We start from the raw sequence: 25877 nt of genomic DNA, 5'->3' as shown, positions 1-25877 counted from the left end.
TAGACATCACACTGTTGCACATGCAGTGTGCGTTGGGGGGGGGGGGGGGGGGTCACTTTAATACTGCACGATGGCTATCCTTCTTCATGTTGAAAACTCTCATCATATGATTGTGCACTTGTTTTTTCTGCACACAGGTCAGTTAACAGAAAGGATTTGTTCTCTTACTCATAGGGTTGCACCAAATTATGTGTATTAGATATTGAGCACTGTCTCAGTTTATTTGCAGTGTAAGTAAAGTAAAAATAGTAAATTAAAAAAAGTTTCCACATAGGGTGTGATTCCATTACCCTCAGATTACCGTTCCGTACTCTTTCTGTTGCACTAACCACTTTGTAGAAAATACAATAAGTGGCTCATGTCTCACCCAACCAGCACTGAAATGTCATTTTTTCTAAATGCTTGGCCATCGGGTGTTTCCACTTCGTCCTTTAAATTTCTGGGCAAGCCCTGCATATAACACAAGCTTGGATGAAATCAGAGGTGATGAGTAGGCATGGTCTCCTTGTAAATGTTTTAAAGGTCGCTCATAAAGAAAAATAGAATTAAGATGGAGTAGAATTTTTTTATTATTATTATTATTATTATTATTAACTCATTCACATGTTTGGGAAGATTGGAAAACAAAGTCTTGTGAACAAAATTTATGTTCTCTAAACTTTCTGTAGTCAAAAAAACTTCGAAAATTTCAAACTTACTCAGTTTTTTCAAAAATCTCTCTCTCTTTTCCTTCTACCGCTTAGAGTCCCGTTTCCATTTTAAAAGAACGCAAAATGCTCTATAAATTTGATTGTTACAATGTTTCCTGCACCAAATACAAAGGGCGCTACAGTTCATTAAAAAATAACATTTTTTGAAAAAAAATTTGCTCAAAATGGCAAAAACCTGGTTCTTCAGCACAGTTATTTCAACATCTGTTTATATAGTAGAAATATATTACATATTGAAACTGAATACCTCTATATGCAGTATTCAGTTACTCTGTGTGCAGTCAGGTGATTTCTGGGCATCCATCTATTGATTCATACATCAGTAGTTGAAGTTAAGCTCCAGGACATCTCAGGCCTGGCTCATTCACATTTATTAAACTACATCATTTATTCATTATGTTATATATATTAACCAAACATTGACAGAAAGTTGAACTATTATTAGTTAAAGTAGGCAATCCGGAATAGGAAACTAATTGTACTAGTATATAGGAACCATGCATTGTGAATGAATCATAGGTAGCTTTATTATAATTAAAAAGGTATTAACATTTACTAGCACTTCCTATCATCATTTCTGGATGTGTAATACTTCTGACAGTCTGCTTCAATCATTGGCTCACTTGAGGATTTGGAAGGCATCGCTCCTGCGAAGCGCAGCTCGCCCTTTTTTCACATGATATCTTGCGAACCATGGATGAAGGGTATCTGACGGATGCCGTGTTCCTTGACTTCCGGAAAGTGTTTGACTTGGTGCCCCACTGCAGACTCCTAACTAAGGTACGAGCATGTGGGATTGGTTCCCAAGTGTGTGAGTAGCTCGAGGACTTCTTAAGTGATAGAGCCCAGTGTGTTCTCGATGGTGAGTGTTCATCGGGGGTGAGGGTATCATCTGGAGTGCCCCAGGAGAGTGTGGTGGGTCCGCTGTTGTTTTCTATCTACATAAATGATCTTTTGGATGGGGTAGATAGCAATGTGTGGCTGTTTGCTGATGATGCTGTGGTGTACGGGAAGGTTTCGTCGTTGAGTGACTGTAGGAAGACACAAGATGACTTGGACAGGATTTGTGATTGGTGTAAAGAATGGCAGCTAACTCTAAATATAGATAAATGTAAATTAATGCAGATGAATAGGAAAAAGAATCCTGTAATGTTTGAATACTCCATTAGTAGTGTAGCGCTTGACACAGTCACGTTGATTAAATATTTGGGCGTAACATTGCAGAGCGATATGAAGTGGGACAAGCATGTAATGGCAGTTGTGGGGAAGGCGGATAGTCGTCTTCGGTTCATTGGTAGAATTTTGGGAAGATGTGGTTCATCTGTAAAGGAGACCGCTTATAAAACACTAATATGACCTATTCTTGAGTACTGCTCGAGCATTTGGGATCCCTATCAGGTCGGATTGAGGGAGGACATAGAAGCAATTCAGAGGTGGGCTGCTAGATTTGTTACTGGTAGGTTTGATCACCACGCGAGTGTTACGGAAATGCTTCAGGAACTCGGGTGGGAGTCTTTGGAGGAAAGGAGGCATTCTTTTCGTTAATCGCTACTGAGAAAATTTAGAGAACTAGCATTTGAGGCTGACTGCTGTACAGTTTTACTGCCGCCAACTTATATTTCGCAGAAAGACCACAAAGATAAGATAAGAGAGATTAGGGCTCGTACAAAGGCATATAGGCAGTCATTTTTTGTTCGTTCTGTTTGGGAGTGGAACAGGGAGAGGAGATGATATTTGTGGTACGAGGTACCCTCCGCCATGCACCATATGGTGGATTGCGGAGTATGTATGTAGATGTAGAGGTGGATATGTGAGTCGCTTCCAATGTTTTCATGGGCCAAGTTCCACATTGTCACTGAAATGCCTTTGGTAGTATAATCAGGACAAGTAGATCAAATAGATCTGGGATAAATCTGTTCTTCCAGTAGTGGGTCAGCGGCTTCCAGTTCATAGATTTTGACATCTGTTTCCTTAATAATTTCCATAAAATCTACTTCTTGTTCGCTTTCTTCACATAAAAATTCTGGCACTTTTCACAGTTGCATCTGCTGCAGTTCTTGCAAATAAAAGAACATTTCGAACTTGCTTTCAGCAAGAGCATGCTCTGCCACAGTGTGAAGAACTGACTCAGGAGCTGGAGCTAGTCTTTTAACAACAGGCCTCGGACCTTGGTTACTTTGAGCCTAGCTCCAATTCTCAGAAGGTTTCCAGTTTTTAATCCACAGCAGACTTGGCAAATAGCTGATACCGCAAATCGTCTAGCATCTGGAAACTGCTGGCACGTGTGCTATACAATGTGATAACAAACTTGTTCTCCAACTGTTATAAAGGGATGATCAAAATGGTTACCATTTGAGGGTGTTTCTGCAGAGTATGTGCAGTGTGCTGTGACTCTGATGTGGGTATATAAGCACCAACATGTAGGCAAGGAATCAGTGTGGGTTTCGTGTCTTTCCAACATGCATGCTAATGTTGACATTTTTACCAAATGCATCCAAGCAGGACCAACATGCTGTTATTCTTTTCTTGGCTACCAAAGCACAAACATCAGTAGACATCCATTGGAGAATGAAGAATTTGTATGGGGCTGCATGTCGAAAACTTCTGTTCTGGAGTGGTGGTGCTGCTGCTGCTGCATGATGATACTCGTCCACATATTGCGAATATCGTAATGCAGAAGTTTGTTAACTCAAGTGGGAGACACTCGAGCACCCACCCTATAGTCCTGATCTCCCCCCCCCCTCCCCCCCCCCCCCCAAAAAAAAAAAAAAAAAAAAAAAAAACCGATTACCACACCTTTGGCCCCTTAAAAAAGCCCTTTAAGAGTCAATCATTCCTGTCAGATGTAGATGTGCAGTAAGCAATTACAGACTTCTTCACACTACAGGATATGGTGTTTACCAAATGTTTATCTTCAACTTGGTGCATTTGTGGGTTCATTGCCTCAGTGCTCATTGCGATTATGTCTGATTGACGTATCTGTTCTGGACTGTAGGGCCTTCACATGTAAGCTTTTAGATCGCCCCTTATACTTCTTCATCGGCAGCATCTGGTTTCTTGAAAGTGGCAAGTGCTGTGTTTAGGTGTTCATATTTCTTAATAATGCCAAAAAGATTCATTTTTTCCTTGTCCAAAATAGCAGATGTTGTTTCACATCCACTAACGGCATGAGTGAACAGCATGTGTTCATTGTTGAATTTGTAAGATGCATTACAAAATTACTTGTCTTCTGCACTACTTCTTACTGGCCTTAGAAAAAATAAGTTTTTGATACCTTGTCTTCAATCAGTTATGAACACATCATCTTCTCCCATGATGACCACACTTCCAAAAGTGTTGGTTCTTGAAATGGCAGATGTGACAGTTATAAAATCAGCTTCTTCTTGTGTATGGACCACCTCAGTGCAAAACTCTCGATATTCCTTTTTAAGAAGTGTGATCAAGCAGTAGTGTCGTTTGTAGTAGTACGGTGCAAATGAGTTCACATCCTTCACTAGAGCAGAGGTGTTTTGGAATGCAGATTTTGTTCTTTTTTGCATGCCTTTTTCTGAAAATAGAGACATTGGATAAGGAGCAAGTTCATATTTCATAAAGGCTTTTAATTCCCCTTCACTTTGTGTAATCAATCAGATCCTTTCGAAAATAATTAATGGAACAACAGGAGTAACTTTAGTGCTCCCAGATTTTATAGTATTGACCACAGAAAAAAAAGTCACAACCTTATCTTTTCTATAAAACATTATATTCTGGAAATAGTTACCAACTATTCTTTCCATTCCCTCTTCATGATGCTTATGACAATTAACATTCTCTGCTCCAACACCACTGTTGATAGCCATGGTAAAATCACTTTCAGGGAAGGTAGAATAAACTGAAAACCAACCACACAGCTTATGCAAACCTATACCACTTCGATCGTTGCGACATTTTCTTGCATCTGGATGTTAGGAGAGGAAAGGTCAATATTTTACACAGTGATAGTATAAGTAATTCTGGACAAAAAATATTATATGAACATAGGTCCACAAATGCTTCATTAGAGAGGTGTGAGTACTGAAAGGAACTTTAATTCTGCAAAATTCATGTGCACAATGTGAATGTATATGCAATACAACTGGACCATAACGTGATTTTCTTGAAAACAATCTTACATAGAAGTACAGTTATGTTACACATTTTTACATAATGTTTATTATTTTGTGTTTAGTACATAATGCATTACAATGTGCATATTATATGTGTTCGTTTGATAAAGATGTACCACATCTTTTACAAATGGCTTTAACACTTATTGTACAGATGTACATTCACAGAACAGGTTCAAATATCCCACCATGAATGTCAATGCACTTTTGCACTCTAGCGATAACAAGTTGTGTTGCTTGTTCAATTGCCTGTAGTTGGTTCCTAATCAATTCAGAAGAGTCCATTATGCGACAAAGCAGTTCATCTCGTGTATTTACTTTCACTTTGTGCACCTCTGATTTCATCCAACCCCATAATTTGAAATCTAAAGGTGTAAGATTAGGTGATCTTGGAGGCCAGTTAATTGCACCACCATGGTCAGTCCAGCAATTAGGGTAGGTGCAGTTTAGATGGTCCCTCACACATAAGGTAACATGTGGAGGGGCACCGTCATGTTGAAAGTACATTCCAGTTCGCTTGGCTAAAGAATCATCTTCCACAAAAGAATTTTCCAAAACATACAGGTACCTCTTTCCCGTCAATCACTGATTGATAATAAATGGACCTGTCAAAAGGTTACCGATCATGTCGCACCAAACATTTATGGCAAAACAAACTTGGAAATTGTTATCTACTGAAGCATGTGTATTTTCCCATGTCCATCGATGATTATAGCATGTGTTGTTTATTCCATGTCGTGTAAACTGGGCTTTGTTAGTGAATAGTATGTATGGAAGCAAATGACTATTCTCAATTACCCAGTGACAGAATTGAACTCGTTGGGCATTGTTGCCATTGTGAAGATTTTGGACACGCTGTATGTGAAATAGATACAGGTTTTCCGCATGTAATGTTTCCCATACATGTGTCTGTGGGACGTTCATACGCAGGGACATTCTTCGTTTGCTCATACCGGGACTTTGCTCAACACTTGCAATAATTTCTTCCTGTTCTTGCATAGTTCGTTAACGTGCACGCTCGGACGAAAAATGTCTACTTGGAAGAGAGCCTATTGCATGCAAAGTGATAAACACCCTGTGATCAGGTAATTGTCGAGTCGGAAAGTGCCTGTGATATTCTTCTCTTGCAGCGATAGCACTACTGTCGCAGAAGCCATAAACATACACTGTATCTGCATGCTCCTCTTTACTGTAGACTTGTGGCATTGTTTAGCAGCACTAGTATGAACACAGTTAACACCATGCACTACACAGCTAACCGACCCGTCGCCAGTACACTACACAATGCGAAAACAACGGGTAATTTTACTATGTACTATATACATCATATGACCATAATACATGGTAGGTTGAATAGCGTAAACGTGGCATGTACCCGTGCATCGTTTGCAAAAAAATCATGTTATGATCCAGTTTTATTGCGTGTATGTTCACGTTGTGCACACCAATTTTGCAGAATTAAAGTTCCTTTCAATACCCATACCTCCCTAGCGAAGCATTTGCAGACCTACGTTCATATAAAATTTTTTGTTCGAAATTACTTATACTATCACTATCTTCAAACACCTTATATATGCTGACCATGCAGAAAGGTTTTTTGGGCAAAGTGTAACACTCTTCGCATTAAGTGTAGGAAAAAATTATACTGATCAAATCTGTAGAGAATTTTGTGCCCTTTTAAAAAGGAAATAAGATACCAAAGCATTAGGAGCACAAGGAACTGAGATTTCTCTTAAAAGAACTGAAAAAAGCCCAAAACTTCCAAAGTTTTTTGAGTATAGAAAGTTTAACCAACATAAATTTTGTTGGCATAATTTTCCATTCTTCCCAAACATATGAATGAGTGAAAAAATCTTCTAACCCACCTGTTATAAGGTATAGGCTTTAGTTCTGACAATTTAACTGGACTCTTTGGAATACATAGAGGTTCTTATGGATGTAAGAGTTGCTGTTAAGTTTTCTCTGTCTGTCCCCATACTGTTGCTTCTTTTCTTTTTTAAGGAGACATAGCAATCTGTTGATAAACTTCTCTGAATGGAACCATTAAACCCTAGTGGCTTGGCTGCTAAGTTCAGTCTCTTTAGTTGCAACATTTATCTAGATTGAGAATTAAGGTGTATTGGACTTATAACCAAAATCTTTCTGCATTTGTCAGATTTAAAGTAAATATTCTCTGCCTTTCATTCAATTAAGATCCAGCTCTTTATCAGTTCTACCAAACTCTAATTCTGTCACAGCTTTCTTTGTGAACATTTCCCATTTGATTGTTGTTATTCATCTAATACATGTGCCTACAGCCATGCAGTAGCAGCACAAGAGATAAGTTTTGAACATGTTGAAAGGAAGCTGTCCCAATCCTAAAAGACATCGTTAACTACTACTGAGACAACCAGTTAAAACCTAATCCATCAAAAACCGAAGTATGTGCCTTCAACCTAAAAAAGATAGATGCTAGAATAAAATTGCTGATGACTTTGAAAGACTTTTAGAAAATAGCACTACACTCAAATATTTAGGAGTCACCTTTGATTGAACATTAACCTACAGAATCCACTGCTTGAATACCAAAAGAAAGGTATCAGCAAGAAATAATGTCATATGGTAATTTGCTAGCACAACTTGGGGGACACAGCCTCATGTTATGAAAACATTAGCCTTAGCTTACTGTTAACCTGCAGCAGAATTTGCCAGTTATCTCAGACAGGTTGACATTGCAGTAAATGAGACTTGCAGAATCATCACAGGCTGCCTGAGGTCAACTCCACTCCAAAATGTGTACTGTCTAGCTAGTATCCCATTCCCGTACATCCAGCAGAAATCTACTGCCTGACTAGAAAAAAATGAAGCAGTAAATCCAGATATCCATTTTCTGTATGGGTACTCACCAGCAACTGCTCATTATTTTCAATAATAATTTTTTAAATGTTGTGGAGAAAATAGGATCTAGATCTTCACTAGAAGAGGCAAGGCTACTAATAGAAGAGGCCATACCTGTGCAGTTTGAAACAACTGTAATTCCACCAACCTCTCCCTCTGAAATCAGTAAAATAATAAACTCACTGAAAACTAAAACCTCTTACGGAATTGATGGCATTTCCAGCAAGGTACTTAAAGCTTGTTCCCCACAGATAAGTAGGATTCTCAGCCACGTATGTAATAGCTCTTTGGAGCATGGTGTTTTTCCCGATAGACTGAAATATGCCATTGTAAAACCATTGCATAAAAAGGGGGATACCTCAGATGTCAACAACTACCACCCAATCTCTCTTCTGACAGCTCTATCAAAATGTTTTGAGAAAGTAATGTATTCAAGAGTAGCCTCCCATATTTGTAAAAATAAAGTACTAACAAAATGTCATTTTGGTTTTCAGAAAGGCTTTTCAACAGAAAATGCTATATATGCTTTCACTGATTAAATATTAAATGCTCTGAATAACCGGACATCACCCATCGGTATTTTTTGTGATCTCTCAAAGGCCTTTGATTGTGTAAATCATGGAATTCTTTTAGATAAGCTAAATCATTATGGTTTGAGTGCGGCAGTGCACAAATGGTTTAATTCATACTTAACTGGAAGAATGCAGAAAGTTGAAATAAGTGGTTCATGTAATGTTAAAACAACAGCTGATTCCTCAAACTGTGGAACTATCAAGTACGGGGTCCCACAGGGTTCGGTCTTAGGTCCTTTTCTGTTCTTGGTATACATTAATGACTTACCATTCCACATTGATGAAGATGCAAAGTTAGTTCTATTTGCTGATGATACAAGTATAGTAATAACATCCAAAAACCAAGAACTAAGTTATGTAATTGTAAATGATGTTTTTCACAAAATTATTAAGTGGTTCTCAGCAAACGGACTCTGTTTAAATTTTGATAAAACACAGTATATACAGTTCCGTACAGTAAATGGCACAACTCCAGTAATAAATATAGACTTTGAACAGAATTCTGTAGCTAAGGTAGAATTTTCAAAATTTTTAGGTGTGTCCATTGAGGAGAGGTTGAACTGGAAGCAACACATTGATGGTCTGCTGAAACATCTGAGTTCAGCTATGTATGCTATTAGGGTTGTTGCAAATTTTGGTGATAAGAATCTCAGTAAATTAGCTTACTATGCCTACTTTCATTCACTGCTTTCGTATGGCATCATATTTTGGGGTAATTCATCGTTGAGTAGAAAAGTATTCATTGCTCAAAAACGTGTAATCAGAATAATTGCTGGAGCCCACCCACGGTCATCCTGCAGACATCTATTTAAGGATCTAGGGATCCTCACAGTAACCTCACAGTATATATATTCACTTATGAAATTTGTTGTTAATAATCCAACCTACTTCAAAAGTGATAGCAGTGTGCATAGCTATAACACCAGGAGAAAGGATGACCTTCACTATGCAGGGTTAAATCTGACTTCGGCACAGAAAGGGGTAAATTATGCTGCCACAAAAGTCTTTGGTCACCTACCAAACAGCATCAAAAGCCTGACAGATAGCCACCTAACATTTAAAAATAAATTAAAAGAATTTCTAGATGACAACTCCTTCTATTCATTGGCTGAATTTTTAGATATAAATTAAGAGGGGAAAAAAACTTAAACATTAGTGTCATGCAATATTTTGTGTAATGTAATATCTTGTACAGACATCTTTTATTAACCTGACATGTTCCACATCATTACGAAGTGTTGTATTCATGATCTATGGGACAAGTATTAATCTAATCAAATCAAGACAAAGTTTCCTCCGTACTACAGAAACCCTCACTGAACAACCTTCAGCATTTAGGCTAAATTCCTGATGTAACAGAGACTGCAGCATCACATAGTGGATGACACCATATGAGAACTTACCTTCTGGCTATGAAGAAAGCTGGCAGAAATGGAAAATGATCAAGAGGCTATGATCTGAAACTAGCATATATAAGATCACCCTTAAGAAGTGGGGATTTTCTTGTGACACTGCTCTGTGTAAATATGGAGAAAAGCAACCATCATCTCCTCAACTGCTAACTGTATCCAACTCCCTACTCCCTAAAATAATTGATGGCAGCTACCCATGAAGCATGTGATGTGGCCAAATATTGGTCTTGCAGCATTTAAAATGCATGTTATTATGTAACATCTGTTCATAGAAAGTTGGTTATGCTTATAGAACCAAATTGAAATTACCTATGTTTTGGTTTGATATATGATTTATGTTTTTTGACATGATGAAATAAATAAATGGTTCCCAATTCCTGTCTTTTTGTTGACACACATGAAAGGACCTGGTCTGATGTAGATGGTATGATGGAAGTATTTCTCTCCTGTGTGGACAGCTACCATTTGTGGTAGCTGTCCGATAATGCATTCAGTATTACTTCACATGACAATTTGTCTTATGTGCCAATAATGTAAGCATAATTTTTCTAGTCATTATTATGCAAACTAAAAAAATGTTCGAGCCTCTCTCTTGACTTTATTTGTATGATTTTTCTTGAAAAGATCTTCATTACAAATTCGTAATTTTGAAGTACTTTAGGATGAGGAACAAAGAAGACTTTTTCAGAAGAAGTGTGTTACTGCCTAGCAGTATTGGATTACAAATGCAATAAGAGTAAAAGCTATCATCAATCCAAAGATTGTTGAGAACATCTGGTGGAGGTGGTATGCTGTTGACTTCCTCCATTTGAACTGATGTACCCAGCCAGTTATAGGAGGATCTACAGTTGAATGTGGTTTCTGAACCACAATGTAACCCAGCATTTTTCACAACAGTGAACATTATCAGAGGTGAAAAAAGTGATAAATGACAGATAAAAATCCTAGGACTGAACCCAAGACCTTTGCATTTGCAATCGGACACTTTGCCACTGAGCCAACATCAATAAAAGATCAGAATAAAATCACAAAATGGCTAGCAGAACAGTGAGATATTAAGGACCCAATAAACATTTTCAAGAAATTGGTTCTACATCAAATTCCTTACTTTGGTAAAAATTTTAAAATAGGTGGGAAATTAAAATGTGGCCAACAGCAGTGGAGATAATTACATGGACAAAGAAAAAGGTGGAATAATAGTGTTTACATAATGTAGCAAGCCAGATATGTTAGTGTCCGTTCCGCTGACCTGATGTTTTCAAAAATTAAAAATGTACTGAAGTGTAGAAAAAATAGAACAGTTGTTAAGAAATATTTGATGACTTGGTAAAAAGATAAGACTCCATGCAGTGATAAAAAGTTGGTCAAATGATCACACATACGAGGGGCGTTTGAAAAGTCCATGCAAAGTTCAAGAGATGGCACCACCGGTGCATATTGAGATCATGTTTAGTTAGTAGCATCTTTGGAAAGAACGCACACCAAGTTTTAGCCATATTGTTCTATTTCTTTGTGTTTGGTATTTGTGTGAATCAAGGAAGTTGCGTGATTGTCACAAAATGGATGGAAAAGAATTTCGTGTGGTGATTAATATTACTTTATGAAAGGCAAAGTACCTCAGGAGACTAAAGAGAAACTTGATAAACATCATGGTGACTCTGCACCTTCGATTAGAACAGTTAAGCTTCGTTCTGTCAATGTGGATGAAACATGGATACATTACTATACTCCTGAGACCAAAGAACAATCTAAACAATGGGTTACCAAGAGAGAATCTGCACCAAAAGAGGTGAAGACCATTCCTTCAGTCGGAAAGGTTATGGTGACTGTCTTTTGGGATTCGCAAAGGGTAAAACTATTACAGGTGCATATTATTCATCGTTATTGGACTGTTTGAAAACCGAGCTGCAAGAAAACTCCAGCGATTGGACAATGCATCAGCTTACACCTCAGCAGTTGTGGTCGCAAAATTATTGGAAATATGATTCCAACTCATTCCACATACCCCCTATTCTCCAGACTTGGCTCCCTCAGACTACCATTTGTTCCCCAATTTGAAGAAATGTCTGGCAGGTCAAAGATTTTATTCAAATGAGGTGGTGATTGCAGAAACTGATAGCTATTTTGCAGACTTGTACAATTCTTACTATTCGGAAGGTATCAACAAATTAAAGCAGCATTGGACGAAGTGTATAAGACGAAAAGGAGACCGTGTTGAAAAATAAAAAAAGTTTTTATTTTTGCACCGACTTTTCAAACACCCCTCCTATAAAAACACAGATAGAAGAATGTTTTAGGGAAACTGAGGATGGTCAGTGAAGTGTCTCGAAGAACTTGTATATCAGCCAAGAAGAAATAAAGACAGTATGGAGGAAAATGAAAATATATAAAGTGGTGAAATCAGAATGAAATTCCATTTGAATTTTGAAGACTGTTGGCCTAGGAATGAAGGAATTAATTTAGAAACATGTGATGCAGATTTATAAAGAAGAGTAATTCCAAGATGGTCAGAGGCAAAACATAATCGTTGGTTCATGTGCCAGAGTGAACCAATAACAAATTGAATTTTCTGATATATTCAGCTCTTAAAGTTAAACCAAATAAGAAGGAAAAAGTCATTGAGTTAGTGAAGATAGAAAATTTGCAGGTCATGAAAAAAAATAATAAATTACAGAGAAGTATAGTAAAAATTGGTCACTCACTGGAAACTCCAGCTCTCTGAGTAGCACGTGGTGATTTCTTGTAAAAATCATGTGGATATGGGGAAAGAAGAACAGCGTTGACTCAATGTCTTTCTTCTCTTCACTTGTAATTGGTTTTTCTCTGTTGTATTTAAGGTTCAGGGTAATGTTTGTTAAAGTCAGCTGGCCAACACCTAACTCACTTAGTAAAACTTACATCATGGTATTCCACATCCTCAGTGAGTGTATGCTTAAAATGCATTGCATTTGGATTCTGTTTTCTGATTGTGGTGTATTGTTATGATCATCAATTTTCCTTTTTCTTAAATCCGGTGTTACAGAGCTCAAGAAGTAATCACTTTCAGTTTCCACTACATCAAACATTTGAATTTCATTCTGTATGTGTTGAGAAAGTTCTAGATTTCATGTGGATGGTAAATGTATTTGTTGCATGTCATCTTGCTCACAGTGTGACTGAAATCAGTGTCATCAGGCAGATGATTGTGGCCTAGTATTAAAAATTTTTGAGCAGAGTCTTTAATATGCTGTGCATGACCTAGAACTTTCATATGAGAATGGCTATGAGTTTGATAATTCTGTGTTGCTTACCACATGAAGTCTGACTAAATAACTGCAGTTTCTTTTGTAAGATTACCATTTAAGCATTTCAGAAGACAGGATCCTATCTGATCAAGCCATCAGCATTTTGTCCCCTCATACCAGAGGTTCATAATTACTTTGGATGTACCCAAATCGTGGATGCCCAAATGGAAACCAGACAGTTGACATTTATAGTGTAAAATACCAGTGGGAACTTCATGGAGTTCGTCTTTTATAGATAAAACACAAGCACGCTGCATTCACGATTTATTGCCTTTCCTTCATCTTTTTGCTGTGTTTCCCTTCAAATGTCAGCCTGTCAAAAATACATTTCTTTTCCAATTGTATATCTATGAGGGCCTTCATATTTTCTTGAGTTTTTGTAAAGTGTTCTTTGAAACTTTGTTTTAATTTTAAATATTTGACATTATTTGTATGTGCCTTTGTGTGTTGATTTAAATGCAAGATTGAACTCAGTAGTGTAAACTGTGTCATGTAACAATTTTGACACAATCTCAAATTCTGCATTTTCTGCTATCAGTTGCTCTTTATGCAATCCATACATCAAGTGTGAATTAAGATTGTAGGGTGGTAAACACTTCCTATAGAGAAAGGTGTATTCCTTCTTCTGAAATTTGTTACGTGGCTCATGTCTACCTCCTTTGTCTGGTAATTCACCAGTCTTCAGTTTCAGAAGAGCTCTCTGCATCTTCACCCTATCAGTACAGTGTTCAGAAACATATCATTGCAAACTGTCACACTGCATGATGTCATTGGAATGAAGTAATATTGAATAAAATATTATTGATGATTCTTCTACATTTGATGATGATGATGATGATGATGATGATGATGATTGGTTTGTGAGGCACTCAATTGTGCAGTCATCAGTGCCAATACAAAGTCCCAATTTTTACAAGTCCATTTTTGTTCACAATCCAATCTAGCCACTTGTCACAAATGATGATGATGATGATGAAGACAACACAAAACACCCAGTCCCCGGGCAGAGAAAATCCCCAAGCCGGCTGGGAATCGAACGCGGGGCCCCGTGATCCAGAGGCAGCAATGCTAGCCACTAGACCACGTGCTGTGGACTCTACATTTGATATTATATCCCTCAGAAGGAATGACTCTACAGACTCCAATCAAAATTGTTGGTGCTTCATACATTCCATCATTTTAATACATGAAATACATGACAAAAAGTATTTGTACAGCAGTGAGACAATTTTTAAAATTTGCGTCAGCATGCACAGCAATATTTCTTAAAAAATTTCCCATTGATGGTTTCCTTGTCAGTTATGTGTGTGATTTTGTGCTGCCTTTCCTACACAACTTCTTTTTGGTTTTATTGTATCTTACAAAAGATGAAATAGTACTTTTCTAATGTAGATCTACAGCACACATGTTCTTCACTTACAGATTCACAAATCCAACTCAGTATCAAGTTACAAAAGACTTGAAGACAGGTGTATATTCCAATCGATGGTATACTAAAGTGAACTAGCTACGTTCTTTGACAGTGATGATGTCAGTGTCTGACAGCTGTAATAATCACTCAGAAACACATCTTTATGGACGACTGAGTATTATACTACAAAGTTCTCACTTAACTCCCTAGATAGCAGCATAGGACACCCTTTTGTAGTTAGTTCATATATGGCCAAAACTTCCTATAATTGAAAACATTTGATGCCTTTTTTTAAATGAAGTTTATGTAGATTAAATAACAAAATATTCCTTCATTACCTGACATACCAGAGGATGCCATATGTTCATCACTAGAAATGCAATCAGTGTCAGCATCACTGTTGTTTGACTCGTGTGAACTTTCGTCACTGTATTTAGTTCGCTTCTGCACTGGAGGTAACTGTAGGTTTGACATACATCAGAAGCGTCAACATGAAAACATCCCTCATTAGCTACCCATTGTTAGGTACGTTTTTGCCATATGGACATTTACAGTATTCTTCTTTGATTTCCAAAATGTTTCAAAAAGAAACCAGTTTACAATAGTGTGGCACATGTAAGACAACAAAATTCACTTGATAAAACGTAATATGTTTGCAATGAGGTTGAATACAAAATTGTCAGCCGGTGTTAATATAGAACTGCAGCTGTTGTCAAACTCAAAATCAAAACAGTTCCTAGATGTGATGTACAAACAAAAAAGTTTTTATAAGGCAGTTGTAAGGAATGGTTTCTGTTGAAGTGGGGAAGATATGTGCCAGTTCCATAGCAAAAAGTGAAATGGAGGTGGAGAAAGAGGCATTATGTTCCTGAATGCTGAAATGTTGATTTTGTTGTATTGGTGCACACTGAGTTGTATAAGTTACAGTGAAAAATCATCACGGGTTAAGGAATAGCCAGCCGCCAGGGGCTCGGCATTCATTTTTCTGGACATGCTTGAGCGACCGTCGTGCAGTGCGGCGGTGGAACATTGTGTGTCTCGTGGAGTGGGGATCTTGGTTTGACCACCCGGATCGCGAGGATGGAATAAACCTCTATAAAAAAAAAAAAAAACCCTCAGTCTCTAGGTGTGTTGCGCACTGACGGGATGCGTGGCTGTTGAGGTGGAACAGTCGTTAGCGGGCAACCTCTGGGGAACCTGCCAAACCTCAGTTGTATTAGGCTTACTAAGGCATGCAGGGATCTGTCTGAGTGGACATCTGTTTCCCTAGCTACTCGTGGGACTGAAATGGATCCTCTGAAATTTTCTTCACCTCTTCCCAGCAGAAAGGTAGGTACCAACACCCAGTCCAACAAGAGGGCTCATGTAGCCAATCCTCCTGACTCGGGAGCAAAATCTAAGGGTATCATGTCTAGTAACAGAACACATGCTGGCGATCAGAATGTGTTTTTAATTGTTAAAAGGAAAGAGGGCATCTTCCAGAAAGTTTCACCTTTCTATATTCAAAGGGGGCTAGAGGGCATTACTGGAAGTTTAAAATCTGTTAAGCAATTGCGTACTTGAACACTGTTGGCAAACCACTAGTTCCCAACAAGCTAAGAATCTGCTGAGCTTGCATTCCCTTGGGAAATATTCCATCGCAGCTGAGATGCACACCATCTAGAATTACAGCAAAGGTGTTGTGAAATGCAGGGATCTGGTAGACCTTCCCAAAGAGGAACTGAAAGATAAGTGGCCTCCAGAAGGAATAGTTGATATGCAAAATATCATGAAGAGGGTGAATGGGGTTCTTGTTAAGTCCGACTCCTTTATTCTGATGTTTAATAATACAAAACTCCCTGAGCATATTAAGGCAGGTTTCCTTCCCTTAAGTGTGCAGCCTGATGTAGCTAACCCAATGTGGTGTTTCAAATGCCAGCTCTTTGGGCATACTCTTGGGTGTTGTGGAGAAGCTACTTGTGGCAAGTGCGGTCAGGCCACACACGAAGGTGTCCATTGTTCGTCTCCATTGAAGTGTGTGAATTGCTCTGGACCTCACCCTGTCAGGAGTCGGGACTGCAGTGTGTGTCTGGAAGAATGGAAGATACAGGAGCTTAAAACTAAGGAAGCGTATCCACTATACTGAGACAAAAAACTATAAAGCCATGCTGCCCCTGTGTTTTGCTACCTCCTTCACTTCAGTTGTTAGATGGCCCATGCAGAAAGCTGGCACTGCTACACAAATGGAGGTGACTAGTGTCAGCACAAGTAACTGCCTGTGTCCATGCACCTGTGCTGCTGCAGTCGTTTCTAAGCCTGACCCTCCCCCAAGAACTTCAGAGAAAGCTATGGTTGCTGACATTGTGGAGCTCCCTGCCTCTCCAAAGGCTCTGTCTGGTACGCTGTCCAATACTGCCACACCCACAACTGCAGTTGTGGCTGCAAAGTCTACCCAGGGAAAAAAATCCAAGGCAAAATGTCCAACACCGGTGGAATCAGGCAAAAGCAGCCTGACGATGACGACATCGACCTCTCGCTCCAAAACTGAGCCTCCACCCATTGTGGGCTCCCCTCCCTGTCAGAAGGTCAGGATAAAAGTACTGGCCCCCCTGATAGATGGCTCCCATTATACAGTGGAACATGGATGGGTTCAGTACACACATGGAGGAACTGAAACTCCTAGCGCAACAACGCCCTCTGTGCTTGTGTTTGCGGGAAATGCGTTTAAAAGCATCTGATGCCCCTGCACTATGGGGCTATATGCTGTATTGCAAGGATGACATGACTGGGGAAAGCACCAAAGGAGGGGTTGCTGTGTTTGTCAATAATGGGCACCACGCCTCTGCTCTTCCCCTGAACACCAGCCTGCAAGCAGTTGCAGTTGAAATTTCTGCATGTCAGAGGCTTACAGTTCGTTCTCTTTATTTACCTGCTCTGGATGCAGTAGACTCCAAGGCTTATTTACCTGCTCTGGATGCAGTAGACTCAAAGGCTCTCACAGATCTTACTGCACAACTCCCCCGACCATTTCTTTTCCTGGGAGACTTCAGTGCTCATCATGTCCTGTGGGGCTCAGCGTCTACCTGCCGTCAGGGTTGGGTTTTGGAGAGCCTCCTGACATCTCGAGAGCTGTGCATCCTAAACGCTGGTACTCTGACTCATTTCTGTGCTGCTACTGGGTTATTCTCGGCCATCGACCTATCTCTCTGCTCTCCAGCCCTTGCCGACTCTGGTCACTGGGAGGTCATTGACAACCTTCATTCCAGCGACCACTTCCCAATCCGCCTTCGGCTACTCGATGGTGTGTTTCTGGGATAGAAGCCACCAACATGGATGATTGGCTGGGCTAACTGGACACTGTTCGGCCAGTTGACTGTGTTTGAACACCGTGACAGCGTCCAGGAATGAGTGGATCACATCATGCATGTGATCCATCACGCTGCTGAACTATCCATACCAAAGTCTTTTGGCCCTTTTCAGAGGTGACTGGAGGATTTCCGGTAAACACAGCTGTTTACTGATAGCTGCAGTGCTGAAACAGGGGTGCCTCCAAACAGCACCTAGAGAAATTGCTCAGACACTGGCTGAGCATTTTGCACAAACTGCTGGCAATACAAGCCAGGATCTATTGTTTTGCCGTGCAACTTTGAAGAGGGAAAGGTTGAATTTAGGTCAAACAGTTCTGAGGCCTACAGCTCCCATTTCTCTATTTGGGAGCTCGAATCGGCACTGACTGAGGCTTCTGACACTGCACGCAGTCTCGACTACATCCAGTACTGCATGCTTCAACATTTGCCAGCGGCGTCAAAGGAGATCCTCCTCGAATGTTTTAATCTAATATGGCAGACAGGCGTCTTCCCCAACTCGTGGAGGGAGGCAATTCTAATCCCACTCCTCAAACCAGGAAAGGACCACACATGTCCCAGTAATTATCGGAGTATCGCCTTGACGAGCTGTGTAGGAAAGACCCTGGAACGGAAGGTTAACCATCCTCTGGTCTGGTTGTTGGAGACCAGGCAACTCCTTAGCCACACTCAGTGTGGGTTCTGAAAATTTCAGTCCAACCTAACAATCCTAGAGGCGGCTATTCAGCAGACTTTTCCCCCATCAGCATCACTGTAGGGTCATTCCATGACAAGTGGTCTAGAGGCTCCCACATGACAATCATGGATTTTGATGAAATTTTGTATGAACATTCACACATGTTCTCAATGTACACTGGTAAAGTTTCAGTTTCAGAAATTCAATACTTTCGGAGATATAGTCACTTGTTTAAGACCATAGCACAGCTTTCTATAGTGTGTCCTTGAATTTTCACCAACTTTGAGATGAGATATCTCTGTATTTGCATGAAAGAAACAGAACTTGGCCATCTTATAGAACTTTTAGAGCTCTTTAAAGTAAAATATTAAGAAAAGGATTTCTGAGCAATTTGCATATAGATAATTTGAAGCAAAGTTGGGCGAAAAAATAGCTGTTTAAAAAAAATGCGAACTTTAGTTTTTTATATCTCCAAAAGTAATTGTGGGATGTACATGAAACTTTGCACACCATAACTCACCAACACAAGGTCCTAGAATATAAAATTTCATTCTCCTATTGCTTTCCATTATTTCACAAATCTAGGGTGAAGTTGACGATTTTTCAAAAAGTGCTAAAAATGAGTACTTTTAGTCAAATTTTTCAAAAAAGTGTTTTCTCTAAACTATGGTCATTAGAAAGAGCATATTCTAAACTATCTAGGAAAGTGGATTTGGTTTTGCAATGCAAGCAATAAGGCCCTAAAAAGTAGCATCATCAAAGAGGTGCACTGGAAGTTTGAACACATTTTTCTGGCACTCAAATTATACCTGAAATCTTTTATTTTGCCTTATACATGTTTATTAATGTCTGGGATAAGTGAAATAAGAAGTCCTGATGAATAGGACCCAGCTTAAGTCTGAATAGCAAAAGAATAAAAATAGAAACAATGTTATTTCTTAATTGTCACCTCCCCCCCCCCTCTCTCTCTCTCTCTCTCTCTCTCTCTCTCTCTCTCTCTCTCTCTCTCTCACACACACACTCACACACACACACACACACACACACACACACACACACACACACACACACACACACAATTATTATTAAGAATGAATGTAAATCGTAAAATTTATTTGCATAATCATCTAATTATTAGTTGCCTGTTTAATGAACAACACCAGCTTACTGATGGAAAAGAAGCGTATAAATGAGTTGCTATGGTCCATGGTGGCTTAACCACTGCTAGTTTCATTTCACCTGATAAAACCAGCATTCCCATTGCCTTAGGGGCCACGCCTGATAGCTTAGCAACTACAGCCACGGGTGGGTTTCTTTACCACAGGATGCCAAGCCTGATACGGGTTTCTTTACACAGGTTCCCAAGCCTGATAGTAAAATTATTTAAGTGCCCTGTGTAAAATTAGAAGGCACTCTTGGGTTCCTTAGATTGTTTCCTCTAGCCTATTTCAATTTTTGATATGCTACATTAATTTTTTGATGAATATCAAGAGGAATGGTGTATTGCCAGCCAGACGAGTTTACTGATGGAGCTGGAATAAGTGCAATAATGTGGTGTTCCGGAACCCAGCACTTGTCTCTTCTTGGTGGCCAATAAAATGAATTTGCTGGACCATGTGGGTGCATAAAGTTTATTAATGCATCCCTTTGCTCTGTGGAGGTCTCTCAGATATTCTCAATCCACCACACATTTTCATAGATGCGTGCAACATATTGTCCTGGTTGGAGAGCAGACATTAATGCCTCCTTCATTACTGTGACCCATTTCAGCTAGAAAAGATGAACAATCATTTGAAACTCCACTGACCTGAATTGTTTCATCAATAGGTAAAAAGTGATGATTTTCTCTAGTGCCTGCTACAGTTTGTCCAAGTTTAAACCCCTCTTCTTGTGACACAATATTTTTTTTCAATTTCATTTTTACTGACAAAAACAAATTTAATTCCATTAATGTTTCAGAGCAGAAGTGAAACGGATCTAGGGGAGTAAGAATTTGTCCATTAAGTGGCTGTTGCAAGCTTGCTCTTGCTGCTAACCGCTTTGTTGTACCTCCAATCCCATCACAAGGTGATTTCCTGTGACTAGTAGCAAAAAAATTCCATTCGGCTGTCATTCGAAAATCACTCTTATGATAACACAAATTTAAGAAATTCTTGAAATTTTTATATTGAGCACTGGAGCCATCACTGAAATAATGAATGTGGGATATCTGTGCAAACTGTGCTTTTATGTATTTGATGAGCTCCTTGATAAAAACGTGAACTGTAATAGAGTCATGCCGCAAACAATCACTGATAATGCAAAAACTTAGAGATTCTACTTTCTCATTTTGATGAATTGTTGCTTGACTATTGTCCCAGTGGAAGCCTTGCACAGCATCCTGAATGATAAAAGAATAATTTTCTGCAAAATCCATTAGGACAACAAGCTCATCGTCTTTCAGATGACATTTAAGGCCTTTAAGATTCAAGCTAGCATGCACTGTTTAGAGTTCAAACTGCAAACTGCCTTGCTGAGAATCTCCTTATAATTTTCACGTATTCCAGCTGATGCTACTGTTACACACCATTTGGGTCTAAGTTCACAAAAACTTTGAGAACCCTATTTCTGGACCATTTATCTTCTTATAGATAACATACATTTCCTGTAAATTACAAAGTAACAATCTTTTCTGCATGTATGTCTTTCTATCTAAAAGTCTAACTGAAGTACTATCTTTTTTTCCAGGGCACACCCTCCTATACTCATCATCTTCAAAAAAATTTCACACTCTACTAGCAACTTCTGCTGGTAATTTCAAGCTTTGTCTATTTTCGGGAAGTCCCAGAATGCCCTTCTCTGCCTTAAGCTTCTGAGCATTCGTCACCATTCTTTCGGACACACCGAACTGAGCTGCTGTTTGTCTGACTGTCCAACTTACAGGTGCCAAGGTTAAAATTTGCATCTGTTCCTTATGAATTGCATTCTGCATCTTGGCTTTCAGTTCAGTCAGCAAATGTGCATAGTCGGCACAGTTTCCACATTTCTTAATTTCACTAGCATCTTCAATTTGTCGGTTTACTCCCATTGCATTTACAGTTCTGTGTTTAATCACATTTTGAGCCTTTTGAATTTTCTTCTTCATAAATTGGGGCTTATCTCTGTAGCTTACTGTTCTCTTCAGGGGTGAAATACCGATAGACAATAAGCTACTATTTAATTATTCTTTTGGTGTAAAGTCCTCATCAGAATGTGATGATGAGGCTGATAAAGCTTCGTCCAAGTGTTTATTTAAGGTAGTCCTTAACCCGGACAAATTTTCTGACCTAGCTTTATGTTATTAACAAGCTGCTTCTTCAACATATCAGAAGCCTTATTAGCTGTTCCAGTATCAAGAGTGTGAATTCCTGCCTTAACATTATGATTCACCTTCCCAAATGGATTGAAGCATTTTTTTTGTAACCTCTCATATTGTGTCAATAACAGGGCTTCATGGTGTAGGCAAACTTGAGAGGTAGTGTCCAGCTTTTAAAAAAATGGTTCAAATGGCTCTGAGCACTATGGGACTTAACATCTTAGGTCATCAGTCCCCTAGAACTTAGAACTACTTAAACCTAACTAACCTAAGGACATCACACACATCCATGCCCCAAGCGGGATTCGAACCTGCGACCGTAGCTGTCCAGCTTTGCTTCAGAATGTCGAACCAACAACTCTTTTTCCTCATCACTAAAATCCGCAAACCATTTTAAAGCAGCTTTTTTGGCAAAGAAAGTGACATGACACTTTGTTCCACTATCTCTTTGCCCAATTGAGCTGGAAGGTATGCTGTTCCCTTCTGCATTCATCTCTAATCAGTAACTAAATAATGTATTTGGCCTCTAAGTGCAAATTATAATCTGCTTAAATTTCAGACAGATTTCTACTGAATGAAATTATACACAATGTATAATACCAATGAAAAACTCTAATAAGAGATATATGCTATAAAAGACACAATCAAAACAATTTTTTGTAAATTAGATTACAAACTTTGATGGTCTTACAAATCACTTAACAAGCCACACTCAGTCAAGAGAACCCACACACTATGCTGCAAACACACCACTGAAATACTGATTGTTCAAACAAGGCTCACAATAATGAAACAATCTGATTGTTAAAGTAATTATTGCCATTATATTTTCTATAAACAGTGAATCTTATGAATTTTCTCTGTGAAACTAGTGGTTACGTATTTACCAAGGTAGTAGGCTACATTTAAGTGTGATTAAATACAAAATAAAAACTCTTAGATGTTTAACCAACCAATTTCACATGTTTCCCTAATAACTTTAAGACCAAAATTCGCAAGTTACAACACCTAAGTATTAAAATCTCTGCAATATTGACTGGAAAATTTACATCACTTGATGCAAGATTCAAGCAAACCGATTCTTTTTTGGAAAAATGTTTTATACAATTGAATCAAAAAATTAGGTCTTTGTTTTCCACTTGTAAATATTTACAATTTTGAGAAGTACAAAAAATATGAAGCTTTTTTTTTTTTTTTTTAAATACAAATGAGAAGAGTTTTATGCAGATGAACACTTACGATAAAAGCAGAAGGGCTACTTCTCATAGTGTTCAAGTTTTTCTGGCAGTCTCATTGCCTATTTACCAGATCATTTTATTTCAATTATTCAAGGCACTAATAAACATTTATTAGGCATAATAAAAGGTTTCGGGTATAATTTGAGTGCCAGAAAAAATGTGTTCAAACTTCCAGTGCACCTCTTTGATGATGCTACTTTTTAGGGCCTTATTTGCTTGCATTGCAAAACCAAATCCACTTTTCTAGATAGTTTAGAATATGCTCTTTCTAATGACCATAGTTTAGAAGAGTTTGGAGAAAACACTTTTTTCAAAAATTTGACTAAAAATACTCATTTTTAGCACTTTTTGAGAAATCATCAACTTCACCCTAGATTTGTGAAATAATGGAAAGCAATAGGAGAATGAAATTTTATATTCTAAGACCTTGTGTTGGTGAGTTATGGTGTGCAAAGTTTCGTGTACATCCCACAATTACTTTTGAAGATATAAAAAACTAAAGTTTGCATTTTTTTAAACAGTTATTTTTTTCGCCCAACTTTGCTTCAAATTATTTATATGAAAATTGGTCAGAAATCCTTTTCTTAATATTTTACATTAAAGAGCTCTAAAAGTTGTATAAGATGGCCAAGTTCTGTTTCTTTCATGCAAATACTTACAGAGATACCTCATCTCAAAGTTGCTGAAAATTGAAGGATGCGCTATTGGAAGCTGTGCTATGGTTTCAAACAAGTGACTATATCTCTGCAAGTATTGAATTTCTGAAACTGAAGCTTTACCAGTGTTCATTGAGAACATGTGTGAATGTTCATACAAAATTTCATCAAAATCCGTGATGGTCATGTGGGAACATTTCTCCATATTAGACCACTTGGCACGGAATGGCCCTGTATCGGCATATTCTTTTATATCAGTAAGGCATACTATACTACTTGGACACACTGTATTCTCACACAACTGCATCAATGGGGCTTTCATGGTCACCACCTCATTTTACTATGGTCTTTCCTGTCTCAGCAGTTTTTTAGGACCCAAGTTGGTGGCACACTGTCTAGCTGATTTGAGAAGGAGAATGGTGTCCCTCAGGGAAGTGTTTTAAGCTTTACCCTCTTTGCCATAGCCGTCAACAGTATCACATCTACAGTAAGGAGTCCTGTACATTGCTCCTTATTGGTAGACTGTTTTGCTGTTTTCTGTTCCTCCTCCGCAACTGCGAGCAGTCAGTTGCAACTTACAGTGAGGTGGTTAGAGGAGTGGACTGCAAAAGCGGGTTTTCAGTTTTCTGCCAATAAATGTGTGTGTTCATTTTAATCATTCTCGTTGTCTTCTGCCTTGAATATGGGGGACACTATCCTCCATTTTAGAGACACAGTGCAGTTTCTGGGCTTCATTTTTTACTCCAGATTGTTATGGTTCCACACCTGTGAGACTTAAAAGCCAGAACCCTGAAGGCACTGAACATCCTCAAGTGCCTCAGCCACAGATCTTGAGGAGTGGACAGGGCGTGTCTCCTCCAGTTTTATCGAGCTTTTGCGCATTCACGGCTGGACTACGGGAGCACGGTGTATGGGTCAGCGAGGCCCTCTTATTTCTGGATCCTTCATGGTGTCCACCATGCAGGGATTCGACTGGCCATGGGTGCTTATCAGCCCAGTCTCATACCCAGCCTCTGTGCTGAGGCCGGGGAACCAACGCTTACCACTTGGCAGCAGCTCCTCCTGGTGGACTAGGCCTAGAAGTTTCTTGCTGCTCCGACTTCACCTGCTCACCATATTGCTGCTCATTTGCCTGTGGACCGTCTTTTCTCCCACTGTCCCCGAGCCATGATGTTGTTTGGGATCCCCATACAATGTGTGTTGGAGTCCCTCGGTGTGGAGCCTGTACGGCCCCAAATCCAGGGTTTTAACCACCTGCCACTCTGGTTACTGGAGAGGCCAGGAGTTATTTTAGATTTGATGTGGTACAAGAGAGACTGCACTCCTGCTTCTGTTTTTAATGCAACATTTTCTGCCATTTTATCTCAGCACCATGACTATGTAGCTGTTTTTACAGATGGGTTGAAATGGGGATTCTGTTGGTTGCTCTGTTGTTTTCCCGGATCGTGTCTTCAAGGTCCGATTGCCTCAAGCATTTACTGTCGTTGATGCAGAATTGTCTATGACCTTGCAGGCACTGGAGCAGATGAGATGCTCTTCCTGTCCTAAATTTCTTGTCTGTTCCGATTCACTGAGTGCCCTTCACTCTTTGCAACATTTGTATCCTGCACCTAAAATGGTCCAGACCATCCAGGATGCCCTCCTCCAACTACAATGACTGGGTAAGGAGGTGGCTTTCTGCTGGGTTCCAGGGCACGTTGGCATTGCTGGGAATGAAAGGCCAGATCTCGCAACCAAGGAGGCATGTCTCGACTCACAAGTATTTCGTGCACCATCCCCCTGCACACACTCACCTCACTGTTGAGCCCAGCAGTCTTGTGTCATTGGGAGGATGAGTGGCTGGACTTGACCGACAATAACCTCCATTTAGTCAAGCCCACAACGCATGTGTGGTGTACTTCCTTCCAGCCACATAGACAGGACGAGGTTCTCCTCACTCGTCTTCACATCGGCCACAGTCCCATGATGCATGGCTTCTTGCTTCAGTGAGAGGACCCTCCAATGTGTGGTGCTTGTGGTGTCCAGATCACTGTTCGCCACATTTTATTGGATTGCAGTTTATTTTTTGACCAGCGGGATGCGGTTGACTTGATGACAGATCTACCATCTCTTTTAGGAAATAATCAAATGAAAGTGATTAAAGTTTTAAAGTTCTGTGACTTGTCCAATGTTTTTACCAAGATTTTAGGGAGAGGGTCTCAATTTGTACACAGGGTGA

The 25877-nt window shown here is 39.3% G+C and overlaps 1 protein-coding gene across 1 annotated transcript in view; it reads left to right on the top strand.

Annotated features, from left to right (window-relative positions):
• LOC126095274 (WD repeat-containing protein 48) overlaps nt 1–25877 on the top strand; it is a 132520-nt gene that overhangs the window by 53265 nt on the left and 53378 nt on the right. The window lies entirely within an intron of this gene.

Source organism: Schistocerca cancellata, chromosome 8 (genome assembly GCF_023864275.1).
Source record: "Schistocerca cancellata isolate TAMUIC-IGC-003103 chromosome 8, iqSchCanc2.1, whole genome shotgun sequence".
NCBI classification, from domain to species: Eukaryota; Metazoa; Arthropoda; class Insecta; order Orthoptera; family Acrididae; genus Schistocerca; species Schistocerca cancellata.
Note: the sequence above shows the minus strand (reverse complement) of the source record. Positions and strands in the feature narration are given on the sequence as shown.